This window comes from Petaurus breviceps, unplaced genomic scaffold (genome assembly GCF_028583685.1).
Source record: "Petaurus breviceps papuanus isolate PSGF00001 unplaced genomic scaffold, PetGlider_PUasm1.0 37, whole genome shotgun sequence".
Lineage (NCBI taxonomy): Eukaryota > Metazoa > Chordata > Mammalia > Diprotodontia > Petauridae > Petaurus > Petaurus breviceps.
The window spans coordinates 71,605,464-71,627,789 of NW_027186296.1; the positions used below are offsets into that span (position 1 = coordinate 71,605,464).

The following is a 22,326-nucleotide window of genomic DNA, read 5'->3' on the forward strand; positions in this document are numbered from 1 at the left end:
AAGAAGAAGAAGAAGAAGAAGAAGAAGAAGAAGAAGAAGAAGAAGAAACATTATTCTAGTTTTACTGATGAACAACTTAAGGTTCAGAGATTTTAGAATGAGAGGGAACCTTCAAGATCATCTAATCCAATACTTGTTTTATAGGGATGGAAGGAGAACGAATTGGGGTCTAGAATATTTGTGACTGTCCCAAGGTAGAACTCTTATTCTTTAGTACTTTATTATGTGAATGGGGTTAAAGGGAAAAGGAAAAGATCCTTCCAAATGTACCAACAGATGGGCATCCTTTTTAGCTCTACGATGCATGCTTGAATAAATGGAATATGATACTATTTTTAGTGGAAGACCAGTTCCATATCTGTTCATGACTTCTGGTTTCTTCAAGAAAAGACTGAGCTCTACAAACAGAAGATGAAATTTTTGATAAACAGCAGTGCCTTAACTATTATCTGTATACAACACATGCTAGAAGTATACTTAGACTACCCAAGTAAAGGGGATTTCCCTAATAGAGTGATCACAGTCCTTCCTATCATGGCGATTATACTGGGACAAAACACCTCACAATGCTGGCCCAACCATATGGGTTAAACTTGGCTTCCTGCATATTATTAGATGTCCCAACTACTCCCACTTTATCTTGATATTAGAACCCTTTTTGATGATATATAATGATATACACAGCTGAATATCTCTGAGATCTCACTAATGGGATTAATCCATATATTGCTGGACATGATGACAGAATGGCAAACTGCAGATGGCATAACCAGTTTGAAAGTAACAACAAAGAGCTACCTTTCCTACTTCCCACAAAACCTTAGAAGAAACTCCATCAATCTATTCTGTTAGACATCCTTATAAATTATGCAGGTAGAAGGTCATCCCAGAGATAGGGACAAAGTCTGACATCTGTCACTGCCTCAGCAATAGTGATAGAAGGTATGTCTGGATGGTTACAAGGATCCACAGACTGGACACTTGGCAATGCAAAGACCTTATGAGGTATCCCTGAGTTGTTTTTTTTCCCTTGTCCTCTGTAGTGATAAATATCACAAAACATTGCCAGACTTGCAGTTGATGCCAGCAAAGCCATAAGAGAAATCCACTGTGACTTCCTAAGAGAATTTACCTATTACCCTGAAGTTTACCATCACTGGAATGGATATCTTAGATTCCCATGAGCAGACACCAAGGGGATTCCCTTTCTTAGCCATAATACATTATAAATCAATTCAGTTTCCTGATGTTTTCATTTTATATAAATGAAAAAGTTATAGCTATGTCCCATTAGTGAAAATAATGAATCCCTTTTAGTGACCATATTATTGCACATATTTCCATTAGGCTGGGACCAATTACCATATTTTGCATAATTATAATTTTGAAACAGTGTGAATTTATTATTAGAACTTACTGAGATATCTTGTAAGGTAACTTGATTTATTTGTTCTCAAGGGTTCACTTACCCAAGAGATCAGAGAAGAATCTTCATGCCACAAGTTGCTTGATCACCTTTCTATCATGTTTTGTGACCATTCTTGATACAGTCCATATACACTACCACACAAGGAAACCCTGAAAGAAAGATTCACTAGGACATTGAAGACAATGATACACCAATGCACAGACATATAGCCAAGCCAATATCATCTTTCCCTTATTCTACTGCTATTTGTACTGCTTATATCTACACATATATGCCACCTTAGTAGAATTCTAGGCCTTTCTCCAGATAGAGAATAACCCTTTCCAAAGAGGAAGGCAATCAATATATGGACAATGGCAGCTGTGTCAGAAACTGTGGACCACTAATCCATCAGCCCTGTAGGCTACATATTGACTTAGTTTTAAAATATAATGTTATTTATATTTTACTGCATTTTAAAATTTATTTTGTTAAATATTTCAAATTACGTTTTATTCTGGTTCTTTCATCTGACACCTCTGGACAAAGGTATTGACAACTCCTTGGGGGAGGAAGGTCATATAAAAAGACAGAATTTCAGAAAATATATTCATTTTGGTTAATGCTGTTTGGGTTAGTTGAAGCAGTAGTACATGTCAGAACTGGGACTTAGTTTGCAGAGGGATAGATGGCCAAACTGGGAAGAACTGGGACTTGGAGACAAGACAGATCTATTGAGGTTAGGGCAGACAAAAGAGTCAGGTTTTAACAGAAGACAACATGAAGATATCCAGAGTATTTTGGAAACAGGAAGCAGGTACATACCAGGACTGAGATTCTGAGTCAAGATGTTCTAGTTCCTACAAGGACCTTAGCACCAGGGAGGAGAGGATATGGCAAGAACAAATTTTGTTTTAATTTTTTCATGTATTAAGTATTTTATCATTCCCCAGTTAGATGTAAAAACAACTTTTAAAATTTATTTTTAAAACTTTGAGTTCCAGAGTCTCTTGCTCCCTCCCTTCCCACCCCACCCCCATTAAGAAGGTAAACAATTCAGTATAGATTATATATGTGTAATCATGCAAAACATCTCCATATTAATCAGATTTAAAAGAAAAAATAGACCAAAAATCTTAAGAAAAATAAAGAAAGTTTTAAAAGGATGCTTCAATTTTTATTCAGACATTATCTGGGGATGGATAGCATTTTTCATCATAAGTCCTTCAGAGTTGTCTTGGATCATTGTATTGCTGAGAATAGATAAGGCATTCCTAATTGATTATCATACAATAATTGATGTTATTTGTACCCATTATATTTCACTTTGCATCAGTCTATGCAAGTCTTTCCAGGTTTTATTGAGAGCATCCTGCTCATCATTTCTTATAGCACAATAGTATTCCATCACAGTCACATACCACAACTTGTTCAGCCATTCCCCAATTGATGAACATTCCCTCAATTTCTAATTCTTTGACACCAGAAAAGAGCTCCTATAAACATTTCTATATACATAGGTCTTTTTCCCCTTTGTTTTTTATCTCTTTTGGGACATAGACATAGTAGTGGTATTGCTAGGTCAAAGGGTATCCATAGTTTTTATAGCTGTTTGGGCATAGTTTCAAATTGCTCTACAGAATGGTTAAATCAGGTCACAATTCCACTAAAGTGCATTAATGTCTCATTTTTCCCATATCCACTTTGACATTTGTCATTTTCCTTTTCTTCTCTATTAGCCAATCTAATAGGTATGAGATAGTTCTTCAGAATTGTTTTAATTTGCATTTCTTCAATCAATAGTGATTTAGATCATTTTTAATATGACTATAGATAGCTTTGCTTACTTCATCTGAAAATAGCTCATATATTTGATCAATTTATCATTTGGGAAATAGTTATTATTTTAATGAATTTGACAACTCTCCATATGTTTGATAAAAGAAGTCTTTATCAGAGAAATTTCCTTCAAAACTTTTTCTCCATTATTACTTTTGCTAACTATATTTCCCTCCATCCTATTTCTCCACCTTGATTATTCTATTCTCTCTCCATTCACTCCATCCATCCACAAAATTTCTTTGCTTCTGACCATCCTCTACCCCAATCTGTTCTCCCTTCTTACATTTCCCCTTCTTTTAATCCATTGCCCTCCTACTTTCCTGTAGGGTAAGATAGATATTTATACCTAATTGAATACATGCATTATTCCCTCTTTGAGTCAATTCTAATAAAAGTAAGGTTCACTCACTCCCTCTCACCTCCTCCATTTTCCCTTCCATTGTAAAAGCTTTTTTCTTGTCTTTTTTATGAGAGTTAATTTACCCCATTCTACCTCTCACTTTCCCTTTCTCCTAGAACATTTCTTTCTCACCCCTTAATTTTATTTTTTTTATATTATCCATTCACTTTTAACAAGCACCTGTACTCTCTGTCTGTATACATACTCCATCTAACTACCCTAATAATGAGAAGTTCTAATAAATTATAAGCATCATCTTCCCATTTAGGAATGTAAACAGTTTTAAGTCCCTTATCATTTCCCTTTATATGCTTCCATTGAGTCTTGTATTTGAAAGTCAGATTTTTCTAATCAGCTCTATTTTTTTCATCAAAAATGCTTGAAAGTCCTCTGTTTCACTGAATCTCCATTTTTTTTGCCCTGAAGGATTATCTCAGTTTTTCTGAGTAGGTGATTCTTGGTTGTAATCCTAGCTTCCTTGCTCTCCAAAATATCATATTCCAAACTCTTCAATCCTTTAATGTAGAAACTGATATATCATATTATCCTGACTGTGACTCCATGACACTTGAATTATTTCTTCCTCAATGCTTGCAGTATTTTCTCCTTAACTTGGGAGCTCTGGAATTTGACTATAATATTCCTGGGAATTTTCATTTTCAGTTCTCTTTCAGGAGGTGATCAGTGGATTTTTTCAATTTCTATTTTACCCTCTGTTCTAGAATATCAGGGCAATTTTCCTTGATGATTTCTTTAAAGATGATCTTTAAAGATAAAAGGCCCCCTTTTTTATCATGGCTTTCAGGTAGTCCAATAATTTTTAAATTATCTCTCTTGGATCTATTTTCCAGGTCAGTTGTTTTTCCAATGAGATTTCACATTATCTTCTATTTTTTTCATTCTTTTGATTTTGTTTATTATTTCTTGATTTCTCATAAAGTCATTAGCTTTCATTTGCTCCAATCTAATTTTTAAGTAAACATTTTCTTCAGTGAACTTTTGTACCTCCTTTTCATTTGGCCAATTCTATTATTTAAGGAGTTTTGTTTTGTTTTATTTTCCTTCAGGGAATTTTTGTATGTCTTTTTCCATTTGGCCAACTCTGCATTTCAAGGTATTCTTCTCCTCACTGGCCTTTTCTACATCTTTTGCCATTTGGTCTAGTCTGTTTTTTTAAGCTGTTGTTTTTCATTAGTATATTTATGTTTTATTTATCAAACTATTGACTCATTTTTTCATGATTTTCTTGCATCATTTTCTTTTCTCCTCTCAATTTTTCCCATCTTACTTGATTTTCAAAATCTTTTTGAGCTTTTCAATGGCCTGGGGCCAATTCATATTTTCCTTGGAGGCTTTGGATGTAGGAGCTTTGATTTTGTCATATTCTTTGGAATTTGTGTTTTGATATTCTTCGTCACCATGGTAACTCTCTATGATTAAATATATTTTCTGTTATTTGCTCATTTTTCCCAGCCTTTTTCTCAACTTTTTACTTGACTTGTAACTCTTGGTTAAAGTAGGGCTTTCCAAACTTTCCATAATGGAAGGTGCACGGTCCCAAGTTTCAAGGCTTTTGTACAGCTGTTTTCAGAGATACTCCTAGAAGCCTGTAAGTTTTCAGCTCTTCCAAGGTGGTATGATCTAAGGAGAGGCGTGTTTACTACTCACCTTGCCGGTGCTCTGGCCTATGAGGGACCACAAGCACTCTTTTCTGCCCTGGAGCTGTGACAAGCTGTTCTATTGCAGCTACAAGTTCTGGTGTGTTAGTGCTCCTCCTTACCCTGTGACTGTCATACGGGAATGTAACCCAGATCAAATTATATGCAAAGTAATAGAGTCCTGCCACCCGCACCAGTAAAGAGACCCCGTTATCTCGTTCTGAACACTTCTTCAAACCCATTACATTCTGTATACTGAGAGCCCCAGAAGCAGCTGCTACAGCTGCTGATAAAGTGGCTCCCAAGGACTACTCCTGATTTGCTGGGGCTGGATCTGTTCTGGTGTGACCTGCACCAGACTGTGCTCCACTCTTACCCAGTTATGACAGACCTTTCCTACTGACCTTCTAAGCTATCTTTGACTAGAAAATTATTTCACCCTGTCCTTTTGTGGGCTCTCCATAAATTATTTTATGGATTATTTATGGCTGTTTGGAGGGGTTTTAAGGAGGAACCAGGCTAGTGGCTGCCTTTTCTCTGTCATCTTGACTCTGCCCCTTGCAGTAAGTTCCTACTCTTTAGGCTAGGCATTTTAAGGAAACAAAGGGGGGAAAATAGATCCTTCCCTCAAAGGGCTTCCATTCTCTCAAGAAAACAATGTGTACATACAAGTAAATACATGCAAAATTAATACAAAGTTATTTAATTCATGGTGGTCAGCTAATGACTAGAATGATGAGGAATGGCCTCATGTAGGTGGTAACACCTAATTTGAGCTTTGAAGGAAGACAAAGTTTCTAAGAGATAGGGATGAGGAGAGAGTACTTTCTGGGTATGAAGAACAGACAGTATAGAGACACAGAGAAGGAAGATGAAATGTCATGTGTGAAGAACAGAAGATTGATCAGCCTGAACAGAACATAGCATGAGTGAAAAGAGAAAATGTATATCAGGTCTAGAAAGGTAAGATGAAATCAGATTGTAAAGGACTTTAAATGGCAAACAGAAAAGTTCATATTTTTATACTGAAAGCAACAAGCAATAACTGGAGTTTCATGAACAGGAAAGTAACTGGATCTGCCCTATATTTGAAAATTATCCCTTTGGAAGCTGTGCAGAAGATTGATTGAAGAAGGGAGAGAGGAGGCAGAAAAAATAATTAAGACACTATCACAATGGTGTGAGTAAAGGACAATCAAGAACTAAATTGGGGTGGTAGCTGCATGAGTAGAAGGAAAGGGACAGATGTGAAAATTTTTGTGGAGATAGAATTAAGACTTGGAAAAAATTGAATATGGAGAGTGTTGGAATCAGGATACAAGAGGGAATTAAATGATTTTAGATGTAGGAATTGGAAGCACACACACACACACACACACACACACACACACACACACACAGAGGAAACAAGACTTGTCACTGAAGCAACTTTCCAAAAACTAGTTGATAAGATATCTACTTTTCTTAGAGAAATTTCAGCTGCATCTACTGATGATGTCATGGTCTTCAGTCATACCTGACTCAAATTAGCCTACCATCTGGATGTGATTAACACAATGCTGGCAATGCAGATCTGTGGTTCTACAGTCCTGGATTTAGTTCATTGAATATGTGCTAAGCATGGGTGAGGAGAAGGTTGGTGAAATCCTTATCTAACAATAGATTATAAATTGTCTGCCCCCAAATCTAATGCAATCTTAGGTTACATGAATAGAAACACAGTGTAGAGAATAAGAAAGGCAATAGTTCTATTTTAATATCCTCTTGTCAGACCACATATGGGTGGCACACTTTAAAGGACACTATCCCATTGAAATGTGTCCAAAGGACGGCAATCAGCTTGGTGATGGCATAGAAAGATTAAGTATCCAGATCTCAAACCATATTATGAGACAGTAATTATCAAAACAATCTGGTACTGGCTAAGAAATAGAGTGGTATAGATTAGGTACACAATACACAGTAGTAAATGACCATTGTAACCCAGTGTTTTATAAAGCCAAAAATCCAAACTTTGGGGTAAGAAGTCACCCTTTGACAAAAACTGGACGGTGGGGGGAACTTGAAAGTAGTTTGGCAGGAACTAGGTATAAACAGGGGCAGAGAGCCTGTGGCCTCAAGATGACATGAAATTCTCTAGGTCCTCAAGTACAGCCCTTTGACTGAGTCCAAGTTTTACATACCAAATCTTTTAATTAAGAGGATTTGTTCTGTGAAGTTTGGATTCAGTCAAAGGGCCACACGAGGACCTAGAGGTAACCTTGAGGTTGCAGGTTCCTCACCACTGGATAGACTAACATCTTATGCACACAGTATACCAAGAAAAGGTCAAAATGGGTACATACTTGAGACATAAAATTAGGAGAGCATGAAAGAGTTTACCTGTCAGATCTATAGATAAGGGAAGAATTTAGAACAAGAGATAGAGAGTATTTCAAGATGTAAAATGGATAATTTTATCACATTAAATCAAAAAGGTTTTGCACAAATAAAACCAATGCAACCAAAATTAGAAAGAAAGTAGAAAATAGGGGGAAATTTTTACAGCAAGTTTCTCTGATAAAGTCCTCATTTCCCAAATATATAGAAAACTGAGTCAAATTTATCAGAATATAAGTTGTTTCCCAGTTGATAAATGGTCAAAAAAATATGAAGAGAGAGTTTTCAGATGAAGAAATCAAAGCTAACTATAGTCATATGGGAAAAAAGCAATCATTATTGATTAGAGAAATGCAATTGAAAGCAACTCTGAGGTACCACCTCATACCTATTAGATTAACTAATATGGCAGAAAAGGAAAATGACAAATGTTGGAGGAAATGTGGGAGAAATTGGACACTAATGTACTATTGATGGAGTTGTGAATTATGTGAATTAATCCAAGCTGTCTGGAGAAAGATTTGAAACTCTTCCCCAAAGACTATAAAACTGCATATCCTTTGACCTAGCAATAGCATTACTATGTCTGCATCTAAAAGAGATGGTTAAAAAAAAGGAAAAGTAAAAGGACCTATATTTGCAAATTAATTAAGAAATGGCTGAACAAGTTGTGGTATGTGATTGTGTTGGAATATTATTGTACTATAAGAAATGATTAGCAGAATGCTTTTAAAAAACCTGGAAAGACTTAAATGAATTGTTGCAAAGTGAAGTGAGAAGAATCAGGAGAACATTGTACATAGCAACAGCAATAATAGCAATGGGCAAGTGTGAATGACTTAGCTATAATCAGCAATATAATGATCTAAGATAGTTCTGAAAGATATGTGATGAAAAAAATGCTATTAAACTCCAGAGAAAGAACTGGTGGAATATCAATGCAGATTGAAGTAGACTTTATTTTAGTACTTTTAATTTTTTTTCTTGTTGTTGGGTTTTCTTTTAGTCAATGTTTTCTTTCACAACATGACTCATATGGAAATGTTTCACATGACTGCACATGTATAACATATCAAATTCCTTGCCTTCTTAATGAGAGAGGAGGAGAGGAAAGGAGAAAATTTGGAGCTCAAATTATTTTTAAATAAATATTTAAAAATTTTAACTGTAAAAAAATATTTTTTTAAAAGAAGAATTAGGTGTTCAGGGAAATCTTGAAATGTTTGAAGGGCTGTAATCGGGAAGAAAGATTAGATTTGTTTTGCCCAGCCTCAAAGCACTCAAATAGGAGCAATAGATGGAGGTGGCAGAGAAACAAGTCTAGGTTTGATGTAAAGAACAATTTCTTTGCGATAGAATTTTTCAAATTGCTTTTAAACTTCCTCAGAAAGTGGTGATGGCTGTCACTAGTGATCTTAAAGCCGAGGCTTTAAATCTCATTTACCTCTCATTAGTATATGTATAGGGAATATATTATTCAGGAATGTTTTGAAGGTCACTTTTGACTTTAAGATCCCAATTTATACTGGTGGAGTTGGGTGGTTATTTAGGAGCAAGAGGATGGCAAAAACTTCTTCAAATATTTGTATGTCTTTTAAATGAGAAAATAATTTGATTTATTTTAGAGATAATTTTATTTATTTTTATACTCTAAGAGGTTAGAAAGAGAAAGATTGAAGGGAACTTATAGAGAACCAGGGTATTTTAATTTTTGAACAAAAAAAATAAATTTTTCTATCACCTGGGTCTAGGTTGCTGCCACTTTTCCATTATCATATTCAAGTAGACTGGATGACCACTTGCCAGGGATGTTTCAGAAGAATTCTTGCAGGGGATAAGAGATTGGATTAAATGACTTCTAAGATCTCTGGAAATTCTTGAGATTCTTTGATTCCAAAATCTTGGTAGTAACTAATTTTCTATGCCAAAGTTAAAGACAGGCACATTTGATAAATACCAATTTTCTTTAGTTTTAGAGAGTTTGCATCACAGAACCTTAGCATTGGGAGGAACTTCAATCTAGTCTAACTTGTACCTGACCAAGAATCCACTCCTATGACTGAGTCATTGTGATGATATATAAAGCATCATAACACTTTGGTTAAGAATACTTGGGTTTGAATCCTGCCTCTGATACTTACTAGTTGAGTAATTCTGTGCAAATTGCATTAACTCCTTGGAGTCTTAGTATCTATAGTGCCTAGAGTCTTATTGGGAAAATTAAATGAGATAATGTAAATAAAGTATTTTTCAAAACAAAAGGGCTTAAGAAATATTAACTATTGTTGTCAAGGCCACTGAATTTTGTATCACTTCTCATTAATGTGTCTGTTCCAACAAAAGTTTGTTCGGGCTTTGTTCATGTATTGAGAAGGGGAAAGATGGAAATATTTGTTGACACATGATGACCACCACCTCTGGCATTTATAAAGCATCTTACGTATATTACCTCATTTGGTCTTCACAATAATACTGTCATTTAGGTTCTATTCTCCATTTAACAAATGAGGAAATTGAGACTGATAGACATCAAGTGACTTTTCCAAGCTTACATAGCTAGTAAGTTTCTGAGGCAGGATTCAAACTCAAGTTGTCTTGCATCTATGCCCAGCATTCCATCAACCATACTCCCTAGATGTTTCCATTTGATTTTAAGATTAGGATCCCCACAAATGTTTAGGAAATAGCACTAGTAAAAAAGATTCCTCACAATTTTATAAGTGCAAGATTTATAAGTGTTAACCCTTTAAAAAGTAAGAAGATGGGGGGGAGGAGCCAAGATGGCGGAGTAGAAGCATGACCCTCCCGCAGCTCCGGCTTCCACCCTACCCAATCCATGTAAAAAGGGGACTCTAAAAAACTTTGGAGCTGCAAAACCCACAAAATGACACAGAGAAGCTAACCTCCCACTGAGAACAGCCCGGCAGGCTGGCAGGAATCGGCCAGCACAGCGCTCTGGGAGCCGAGCCCAGCCCCACGCCGAGGCTTTAGCCCCAGGGTGGAACTGACTAGCCGCCAGCCAGAGGGACTCCAGATCAGCAGCAGCTGTGGCCGTTTCCAGATTTATCAACACATAGATGCGAAGGACAAGGTGAGAGCCCAGTGCAGTCTGGACTTTGGGACCCAGTAAGTGGGAGTGCGTGGCTTTTACCCCTGGGGCGAGAAACCACTGAGACGCTGGCACAGCCTGCCAGCGCCACGGCGGCTTCAGCTCCTGGCCTGCAGAGTGTAGGGGGACCAAGCACCAGTATGAGGGGTCATCGCTCTTGCTTTAACCTGCTTGGATCTGGATTGCAGTCTAGGGTGGAGGTCCTGGGGTGTGTGTCCAGCTTGCCAGAGCGTGTGGAAACCTCAGAGAGGGCACCCATCTAATACCTCCGGCAGCTGAGAAAACCCCAGCGTTTGGGACAAAAACTCCCCTGTCTGGTGGCAAAGTCCTACTGTGGCAAAAAGCCCAAAAGTCAAATCATTGAGTGGCAAAATGAGCAGGCAAAGGAAACAAAGCAGACAGAAGATTCCAACATTACACTCCTATTTTGGGGATAAGAAGGAGCAAGGCATGGAACAGGAGGAAATCAGTGAAGTCAGAACTCCTGCACCAAAAGCTTCAAAGGAAAATACAAGCTGGTTACAGGCCATAGAGGACCTTAAGTAGCAGATAAGAGAAGTGGAGGAAAAATTGGGAAGAGAAATGAGAACAATGCAAGAAAATTATGAAATGAGAGTCAACAGCCTGACTGAAGAAAATAATACCTTAAAAAACAGACTGACTCAAATGGCAAAGGAGGCTCAGAAAGGCAATGAGGAGAAGAATGCCTTAAAAAGTCGAATTTACCAGATGGAAAAAGAATCTCAAAAGCTCACTGAGGAGAATCATTGCTTCAGAATTAGATTGGAGCAAATGGAAGCTAATGACTTTATGAGAAATCAAGATGCTGTTAAACAGATCCAAACAAATGAAAGAATAGAAGGCAATGTGAAATATCTCATGGGAAAAACCACTGACCTGGAAAATAGATCCAGGAGAGATAATTTAAAAATTATTGGACTGCCTGAGAGCCATGACCAAAGTAAGAGCCTGGAAAGCATCCTCCAGGAAGTTCTCAAAGAAAACTGTCCTGATGTTTTAGAACCAGAGGGCAAAATAGAGGTTGAAAGAATCCACTGATCACCTCCTGAAAAAGATCCCAAAAAGAAAACTCCTAGGAATATTATAGCCAGGTTCCGGAATTCCCAGATTAAGGAGAGAATATTACAAGCAGCCAGGAAGAAACAATTTGAATATTGTGGAAACACAATCAGGATAACCCAGGATCTGGCAGCTTCTACACTGAGGGATCAAAGGGCCTGGAATGTGATATTCCGGAGGTCAAGGGAGCTGGGATTAAAACCAAGAGTCACCTACCCAGCAAAACTGAGTATCCTGTTTCAGGGGAAAATATGGTCATTCAAGCATTCTTGCTGAAAAAACCAGAGTTGAATAGAAAATTTGACATTCAGATACAAGAAGCAAGAGAAGCATGAGAAGGTAAACAGGGAAAAGAAATCATAAGGAACTTATCAAAGTTGAACTATTTTTTTTTTTAAGCAATTGGGGTTGAGTGGCTTGCTCGGGGTTGCACGGCCAGTTGTTGTTTCTGGGTGTGGTGCTGGGTGTCTGGGCCCGGATTTGATCCGGGTCGTCCCGGCACTGAGGCCGGTGCTCTTGCTTGCTGAGCCACTTGGCCAAAGTTGAACTATTAACATTCCTACATGGAAAAACAATAATTGTAACTTATGAAACTTTTCTCAGTAGTTGAGGGGATTAGAAATATATATATATATATATATATATATATATATATATATATATATATGTCTTTATATGAGGGTATGCAGGCATATGAATACATATGTGAATGTGTGTATATATGTTTACAGGTGTACATAGATAGAGGGCATGGGACCAATTTAACAGGAAGAGATGATACTTAAAAGGTGAAATTAAGAGGTGAGAGGGATATAATGAGAGGAGATTGGGAGAGACAGAGTGGGGCAACTATCTCATACAGAAGAGGCAAGGGAAAATGGTTACAATGGAGGGGAAGAATAGGAAGGCAAAAGGGAATGGGTCAACCTTATTCCTATTGAATCTGGCTTGAGGAGGGAGGGAAATACACACTAAATAGGGGATCTCACCCTCCAGGAGAATAGGGGGGGGAGAGGATGTGAGGAGGGATGATGGAAGGGAGGGCAGGCTGGGGGGGAGGGAAGTTGGAAGCACCCACTTTTGAAAAGGGACAGGAGCAAAGTAGAGAATAGAACAAGTGGGATGTGGGATAGGAGGGAGGGAAATATAGTCAGTCTTTTACAATATATCTGCTATGTTATTGTTTTGCATTAGCCACACATGTACAACCTATACTGAACTGCTTATCTTCCCAGTAAGGGTGGGTGATAAGGGAGGAAGGGAATGAATCTGGAATTCAAAGTTTTAAAATCAAATGTTTAAATATATATATACTATTATCAATATTGTTTTACATGTAATTGGGAAATATAGAGATCCACCATGCCCTACTGGAAAAGTTGAAACGGGTATGGGAGAAAATATGGGAGAGAGCAGATCAGAGGTGGGGATATCCTGTGGGACTGCTGTTTTGGGGGGATGGGTGGGGGAAAAACGGGGAGAAAATTTGTAACTCAAAATCTGGCGGAAACGAACGATGTAAATCAGAAGTTAATAAAGCATTTAAAAATAAATAAATAAATAAAGTCCAATACCCTAAAAAAAAAAAAAAAGTAAGAAGATGAAGCAAAGGAATCCCTTGGCAGCTACTCAGTGATTATTAGAAATTCAACCCAAATTCCTGTTTCTCAACTCCCATTGAACCTAAACTCTCCCAGTAACTGTTGAAATATTAATGAATTCACCCTCATTTTTCATACATTTGATAAAGTTATTCTCCAGAAAAAAGGTTCTTAATAGTTTAACAAACATTTAACAAATACATATATTCTCAGGTTCATGTACTAGATGCTCAGAGAAATATAAAGACAGGTAACAGTCCCAGATCTCAGGAGTTTACAATCTAATAACAAATAGAGGTAGTGTTTTGCAGGAGAATGCTGTACTTGGAGTTAGGAGATTGGTTTTGGAATATTTGCTCTGAAATTAGCCATGTGACTGTAAGTGAATCACTTTAATTCTGTTTCCTCATTGATAAAATGGGAACAATCCCATTAATAAAAAGGAGATGAGGTGCACATAATAATTATTCTCAGACATTTGAAGTGTTGTCACCTGGAAAGGGATTAGATTTGTGGTTTGGCTTTAGAGAGAAGACAACATTGGGTAGAAGTTGCAAGGAGGGCAATTTGGGTATAATATGAGGAAAACTTTTCTAAAAATGAGAGCTATCCAAACAGGAAATGGGCTACTTTGGTAAATGGTGACTTCCAATTCTCTTCTGGGAAGGCCTAAAAGCTCCCATTTTGAATATATTGTAGAGGGGATTATTTTCTAGGTTAGAAAATAGCTATTTAATAGTCTGGGAGGTGAGGGCTTATGATTCTCAAATCTTGAGATTCTATAATACTTGTTTTCACCCTCAAAGGGTGATTGTAAGGAAAGTCTTTGTGAAACTGAAAACATTTCATAAACTGTGTTCTTAGGGATTCTAAGAAAAATGCCCATAAAAGCTATGCTGCCAATTAGATGACAAGTGCATAATACATGCAGTATTATTGAGAATCTTGGGGAAGGACAAACCAATTCCAGTGGGGCAGCAGATCCTATAGTCAAAAGTAAGCATGTAAAAATACCTATACATACCTGGTAGCTCCTCATTGACTTCCTTGAATGAAACCTCACTCGAGCTTTAGTCTTCCTGTAAATGTGGTGTTTTCCTTATCTAATCCCTCCCAGGGGATGACAAATACATTGCAAAAGGGAATACAATGTAAAATGTCCCTGTGACAATCTGACAACAGGACAAGCTTCTTCAGTATTGTAGCAGCTGCCAAAATGATAAGCACTAGGAAAGAAGAGTGCATTCATTCCTTGGAAAGCAGTCAGGCCTTTAATAAATGTGTGGTGAAGAGCTGAACTGAATCCAAAGCCTGGTTCAAGGGAGAACATTTGAATGTCCCTGGACCAAGGCCAGAGAAACCAAGTCCCTGGGACCAAGTTGTAGTTATTGTTCACTTAGCTATCCTGCAAGCCTCAAGGTATCCAGTAAAGAAAGCAAGGTCACTGTTCTTTGAGAGAGCCTGAACCAAATGAAGTATGGTGACTTCAAAATACACAGAAAGGCTTTCTAAAACTGAAGCTGTTGTTGCAAAAGAAGATAAGTGGGAGAAAAGAAGAGAGTCAGTAAAGAGAAAGGGAGGGAGGGAGGGAAAGGAGGAAGGAAGGAAGGAAGGAAGGAAGGAAGGAAGGAAGGAAGGAAGGAAGGGAGGAAGGAAGGAAGGAAGGAAGGAAGGAAAGGAGGAAGGGAGGAAGGAAGCAAGGGAGGGAGGGACAGAAATAATAAAGGAGGGAAGAGAAGAATGAAAGGAAGGAGAAAGGGAGGGAAGGATGGAGGGAAGAAGGGAGGGTGAAAGGGAAGAAGGGATATCCATAAGGAAGGAGGGAAGAAGTAAGAAAAGGAGGGAGGGACAAAAAGAAGAAGAGAAATAGATAGAAAGAAAGATATGGAAAGACAGTAAAAATAGAAAGGGGAAAAAGAAATCGACAAAAAATAATTCATTTCTAGTGTCTGAAAATATTATCTTTTTAACTTACTATTTCAAAGAGATGATTCCCTGTGTACCACAATGCTACACACTCATACTTTGAACTTGTGAGTCAATCTTGTAACAGGTCTGGTAGGGGTTCATTATATGGGCATTAGATAATGTTTCACTTCAGCCATAGTAAAGACTGATTAAATCCTCCCAGCTGCTTTTATGCAGATGATCTATTCTCTGAGCTGCCAAACTATTCACACATGTGGGTGTACTATTGAGTGCTTACAGTGAACTGGAGAACTTGGGAAAGTTGGTCTTTTTACATGGCATAGCCCACATGGGGTCATATTAGTTATTTCTCCACATGACACTGGATCCTTTTTTGTTATAACCTTTTTTTGCTACAGAGAGAATTTGGTCCCAAAGCTAATTCTTCAGGAATTCTATTCTTATGGGAATGATACAAAGGGACCTCATCTTAGGATGCTTTCATTTTCATGGCAGTCCTACAATGTGAATCCGAAGATCAGCATTTTAGAAGAATTCTACTGTAGTTTTTCTCATCTGTAAAGTGGGAATAATAATACTTACACTTGGCCTATCATGCGGGGCTGTTTCATAGTAAATGTAACTGTGTAAACCAGAGGCAATATGGAATAATGGAGAGACTATAATATTTAGAGCCAGGACATTATGGTGATGAGTCAAATTACTAAACCTGAGTCTCATCTGTAAAAAAGAGAATTATAATAGTCATAGTACCCTCTGTCTAGTAGAATTGTGAAAGAAATTATATTAAGTATTTTTCAACTGTTATTAAAACAAACTTTTATTTTCTTTAACCTATATGTATGAATCATTGTAGAAAGCTACCAGTGTAGAAATCCCCAACACTGGAGCACTTGAATATATTCTTTATTCACTACTTATACCTACCTTGAAAAAAAAAAGAAAACAATATAGGAATTACATGTACATAGTGTGGGCTAACATTTTAATGACTTTTTTAGGCACAGTGGATAATGCACAAGATCTGGAGTCAAGAAGACCTGGGTTCAAATCCAGCCTCTGACACTTAATAGCTAGTGACTAGACCCCAGCAAGTCACTTAAGCTCTATTTCCCTCAGTTTCCTTGTCTGTTAAATGGGAATAAAAATAACACCTATGTCCCAGCATTGTCATAAGAATCAAATGGGATGATAATTTCAAAATACTTAGTACAGTGCCTGGTACAGAGTAAGTACCATATAAATATTAGCTATTACTATTATTATAACTATATGAACAAACACAATTATCTTTATTATTAGCTCTGCTGTAATCTAAACTTTGGGCCCATAGGTGCAACAATGGATAGAACAATGAACCTGGAGTCAGAAAGACTCATTTCATGAGTTCAACTTCAGTCTCAGACACTAACTGGGCAAGTCATTTAACCATGTTGGCCTCAGTTCCCTCATCTGTGAAATGGGTGGGAGAAGGAAATGGTAAACTACCCCAGTATCTTTGCCAAGAACACCCCAAATGGAATCACAAAAGGTAGGACACAACTGAAAGAACTGAACAACAATAACACTGATCTAAACTTTAAGAAATTTTTTTAATCATCCATATAATCAGGGAAATATCATTAAGAAGAATTTCTATGTAAAAACTATATTCACACTTTTCCCAGAGTGCTCGCAGAAACAACAAATCTGGATTTGTTAACCTGTATCTTATAAATTCTATAAAACATTTATTTTTATTTAATTATTTTTGGGGGAAGGAGAGAAGGCATTTCAGGTTAAGTGACTTGCCCAAGGTCACATGACTAAGTATCAAGTGTCTGATTCCTGGTTTGAACTCTGGTCCTTCCAACTTCAGGGCTGGTACTCTATTCACTGTGTGACCTAGCTGCCCCCACAAAATATTTTTAAATAATCTTGAATAACAAGTATTTTCTCAGCTTCTTGTAACTTTTACAACTCCAAAGTAAAACTAACTTGATTGTGCATAGTTTGCCTTGTAGCCAATAAGAGAGAAATTTGACTTTTTTTCATCTTTTAGAGTTTTTGTTTGCTCTCAAGTAGTAAATATTCTTCAGTTTATAGAATCCTCAAATTTAAAGCTAAAAGGGCCCTTAGAGAGCATCCAGCCCGACTTCCACGTTTAGTACCATACCCAAATTTCCAAAACAAATTATTTTTGTATGAATATTTGAACTCTGCTTTCCCTTTAAATTTGGAGTGTATGAAACTATGAAAACCCTTATAAATGCACAAATACACACGCACAATGATTGTAATAAGCTAAGATTTATTAAGTGCTTATTATGTGCTAAGAACTTTACAGTGTTTATCTCATCTAAACTTCACAACTCTTGGAAGTGATTGCTAGACAACAGCAACAATAACCTAGGAGTTATAACAAGCAACACTTAGAAAGTTCTAATAAAGGAATGGTGTCAAGGAGGTTGTTTCAATCATTCTGGCTCTGGCATTCTTTTGGAATAGATGGTTCCTCCAATAAGAAAGATGCACTCTTTCTATGAACCAAAATGTTACCAGATAATTGGCTTTAACAATGAGAAAAGTAGAGAGTAGATACAGTGTTACAAAGTACAGTGAAATCTGTCATCCAGTATAGGGAAGGGGAGTAGGGAATTCAACTTGGACAGGAGAACATAGCATCCAGATTGATGGGTCCCACCAGGCCAGTCACATGTGTCACATTTGACAAAAATAGAGATGATGCAGTAGTTGACACTCAAACCAGACAACTGCCAAGTGTGGGAAGTGACAAAAAAGGAAGCCAGAGCCTTAAAATATTGCCATATACAACTATAGTTTGCATGTTCCAGAAGCCTGACATATGAAACTGGTAAAATGGAATATTTGGCAACCATCCTGTGAAATATTTGGCATCTTGGAGACCTGGAAAGAAGGTAACAGGTACTGTAAAACTGCCAACTCAATAGGAAGCTTAGAGAGGGATGGTTAGAATGGTCTATAACAAAGTAAATATATAAACACACACATATATATACACACATACATATACATATAATTATGTATACATATAACAAATATATAATATATGACAAAACTATATGATATATATATATATATCATATGGATATACATACACATATACATGTAGAGACACACAGATAATTTTGGAAAGACCAAACCAGTGACACCATTTATATAAGAAACTCATATCCATACAAGTCAGAACCTTCTCTTTAGCTTGCAGTCTCCTGTTCCTGATACACTGAATGATTAAGGGACAACTTGCCCAATGTCACCCAGAGAATGCATGTCAGAAAGAGTCCTTGAATCTGTATTCCTGACTAAGTTTTAGAGTCTATAATCTAGACCTCTGCTCAAACAGGTTTAGTAACTGAGACCTGCCTATATTATCAGTCAATTTCCTTGCTAGATGGTTCAGATTATTTGGGTGCTCTTCCTTAAAGTCAGGTCCTACAAAGTGATTTCACTTGTTTTAGTTCAGCCCTCAGGAAAATAAAGTCTTATCTTTCTTCCATAATATTATAAAGGTGGATGTTGGTTGTATAGGGATGATGTTATAAATAAGAAAGCAAATGCACTAACATTAAGGGGAATTACTGTAATTGGGGTTCAGAAGCTAGCTGGTATTAGAACTGATCATACAATTTATGTCTCAGGTCATAGATGTCAAAAGATGCTAAAGTGGGCTTTGGGTATAATGTGTTAATGGCATAATTGTGGAATGCTGTTAGTCAGGGCAACATTAAATGGGTTATGATTGCATTTTGAGAAAGTCCTTAGGGATAGTAAGTATGACAAACACATTCCTCCCTCCTGTATTGTATTCAAAGCACTTTGGTAATATAATAATTTACTTCAGAGAGGGAGGGTCTTAGCTCTGTTAAATCTCTCACTCTTGCTGCCTGGGGATTGGATTTCTAACTATGTGTTTATTTCAATAAAAAGTCCTTTCCAGATGACAATTTGAGTACTCTCTTGGCTTTGTTTTAAGGGAATATCACTCATATTATGATTTCCCCGTTCTGCTTTTGGAGTAAAGCTTGAACTTTAGTGAGGAGCTTTTCCTTAATTTAAGCACCAAAATACACAAGGCATAGCTATGTATTACCCCTTAATATGTATTCAATTGATTTTCTTTTTTTTTTTTGAGAGGGGAAGGTAGGGCAATTGGGGTTAAGTGGTTTGCCCAAGGTCACACGGATAGTTTTGTGTTAACTGTCTGAGGTCACATTTGAACTCAGGTCCCCCTGACTCCGGGGCTGGTGCTCTATTCACTGCACCACCTAGGCACCCCTCAACTGACTTTCTTTATAATTTTCACAAATAATGTAACATTACTTGGTAGATACAGGGTTGTTCCTGGAGTCAGGAAGACCTGCCTCTTACACAAACTAAGTTAATTATCATGGACAATTATTTAACCTCTCAGTTCCTCAGGCAACTTTGCCAGACTATAAATTATACAGAAGTTACTGATCTGCATTGGTACAAGGCATTTCCACACTGGGAGTTCCCCATATTAATGAAACCATAGACCTAGACCACTGCCCCACAAAATCAATGAACAATAATAATACTATTTGCCATTATTTCCCACAATTAGTATTCATCCATACAAGCTGAGAGTTGAGTCCACATTCGTTTTCCCAACTAAAGGCCTGCATCTATATTTTTACAATGCTTATAGAACTCAGTGATACCAAATATAGGTTCTGCTATATATAAAATATATTATAGCAACAGCTATACTGACAGAGAAAGGAATTCTTTAGATTATGTAGTTTTAAATTTCACTTTTATCATGGCCAATAACCCACACTGCAAATTTATCTTCTGCTCTGTTCTTAGGGCCAAAAGAATTAAGGGAAAGAGAATGGAGAAACAGAGGGTGAGCTTTTGAAAAATCAGAACTGTTCATTAATCATAGCTCAGCTTTGACTTTTAGAGTAAGTCTTTGGTTCTTTAACAGATCAGGAAGATTTTCATTTTACCAATATGAATAAACATTTATATCCTACTCTGGCCTTAAGCTTTTCTCCCCATTGTACTGACTGAATTCATTAGACAGAATTGGAAGGATTTCATCATTGTTACTCTAGGAAAAGGTTTTGATTATTTTTACACATTAGATTCTACAAAGCCCCTCATTCTAGGTTCATTATATCTATTGAAAGACTAGACTCAGGACCACTTTGGATTTACCTTCCTGGATGTCTCCGTTTCTTTTTAAGTGCCCCAAAAAGAGCTTTCAATTTAGTAACAGCTGGACTGAAACTTCCTGGGAATTCTTTGTGCCTTTGGTCTGTTGGTGAACCAGATCTTCCTGGAGAGGGAATCAAAGTCGTATGTCAGAAGGTCACCAGCTACAATGCAAGTAAGAGTTTTTTGAAGAGATTTATTTTTGTAAATTTAGCACACACTGAAAGTAGGTTACCAGATGGCCTAATTTCATCCTTCAAGTATGCTTTCTGGCAAATCTCTGAAATTTCAAGTCCACTGAAATACCAATTTTCCACCTCCTCCATGAAGACTTCCAAGACTGCTTAAGCCTGCCTTTATTTCTCACTTCCTTCAGTTCTTATAGCCTACTCTAACGGTATTGTACTGCCAGTATCGTGTTCTTTGGCACTTAATTATATTCACTCTTCTATTGTTCTATAGGATGTTAATCTTCACTCTTCAATTAGACTATAAACAGTTTGGCTTTTAGATTCCATACAGAATATGGCACAGGTTGGGCTCCATTATTGGCACTCAGTATAGAACTGATTGAACAAACCTGCAGAGAAAAAAAAGCCAAGGAGGCAACCTAGAGATATATCTCTAATGTCACATATTTTCCTACTCCTCAAAAGAAGAATAAAAATTTCCCACTCTGATCTTTAGTGAGTGGAGGGCATTATAAGCATTATAGATTATAATCACAGTTGGAAAAGGTTATAAAATTCATCCATTCTAAACTTCTCATTTTACAGATGAGGAAACTGAGGTTAAGCCATTTGCCTAAGGTCATACACACAATATAAATGGAAAAATCAAGATTTAAGCACTCCAAATCCAGTGGTTGTACTATAGGCATCAATTACCTAAACCAATCACCACATTTTGTCACAAGGAACCTGGGACTCTGAAACTTTTTTAAATTTTATCCCATGTTATACAGTTAACTAGCAGTGAAAACCAACCTAGACTTTTTCACTTCTCCAATGAGCTAATTTCTATCTCTATGACTCTTCTCTTGTCATTAATATCTTCCTAAAACCTACCAGCCTGCCACTTTGTTAGATTCTGAGGGCAAGGAAGACACTCACAGACTCCTTGCTTAATATTATGAATAATTCAGAAAGAGTATTATGAATATATTCAAAATCATTGTTATGCCCCCATTCTACAATAACCTCTATTTTTTCAAGTTTACTACCTCTGAATACACAACCTTTCCATTATTGTATTGTCATAAATGAATGAATGAATTTAAAAAACACTTATGAAGCACTGACTCTGTGCCAAGCACTGGGCTAAATGCTGAGGATATGAATAAGGCACTCTCATAATTTAGCATCTGGCTTGCTCACCACCCCTTGGGTGTAGTTCAGGGGAAAAAATCATGAATTTGAAGTCAGAAAACCTGGGTTTGAATCCCACCTTTGTCACTTATCATGAGCATGACCTTGGGCAAGTTACTTTCTGTAACATGGCTTTCTCTTTATAAAATTAGCTAGATTATCTCTAAGGTTCCTTCTAGCCATAAATTATCAATGATCCCCTTATCTTTGGTGACTTTCCTATCTACCTTGATGACCCTTATAGCAACAACATCAAGTACAGTATCTCCAACTTCTTAATTCAATTCAATTCAATAAGCACCTAATATATGCCAGGCATTGTGGTAGACCCTGAGGATCCATTTTTTT

The 22,326-nt window shown here is 37.0% G+C and overlaps 1 long non-coding RNA gene across 1 annotated transcript in view; it reads left to right on the forward strand.

Moving 5' to 3' along the window:
* Window positions 1–20,771, forward strand: part of LOC138168616 (uncharacterized) — a 146,427-nt gene extending 125,656 nt beyond the window's left edge. The window contains exon 3 of the long non-coding RNA XR_011170157.1: window positions 20,644–20,771. This is a non-coding gene — a long non-coding RNA (uncharacterized lncRNA). The remainder of the gene's footprint in view (window positions 1–20,643) is intronic.
* The last annotated feature ends 1,555 nt before the right edge of the window (window positions 20,772–22,326 follow it).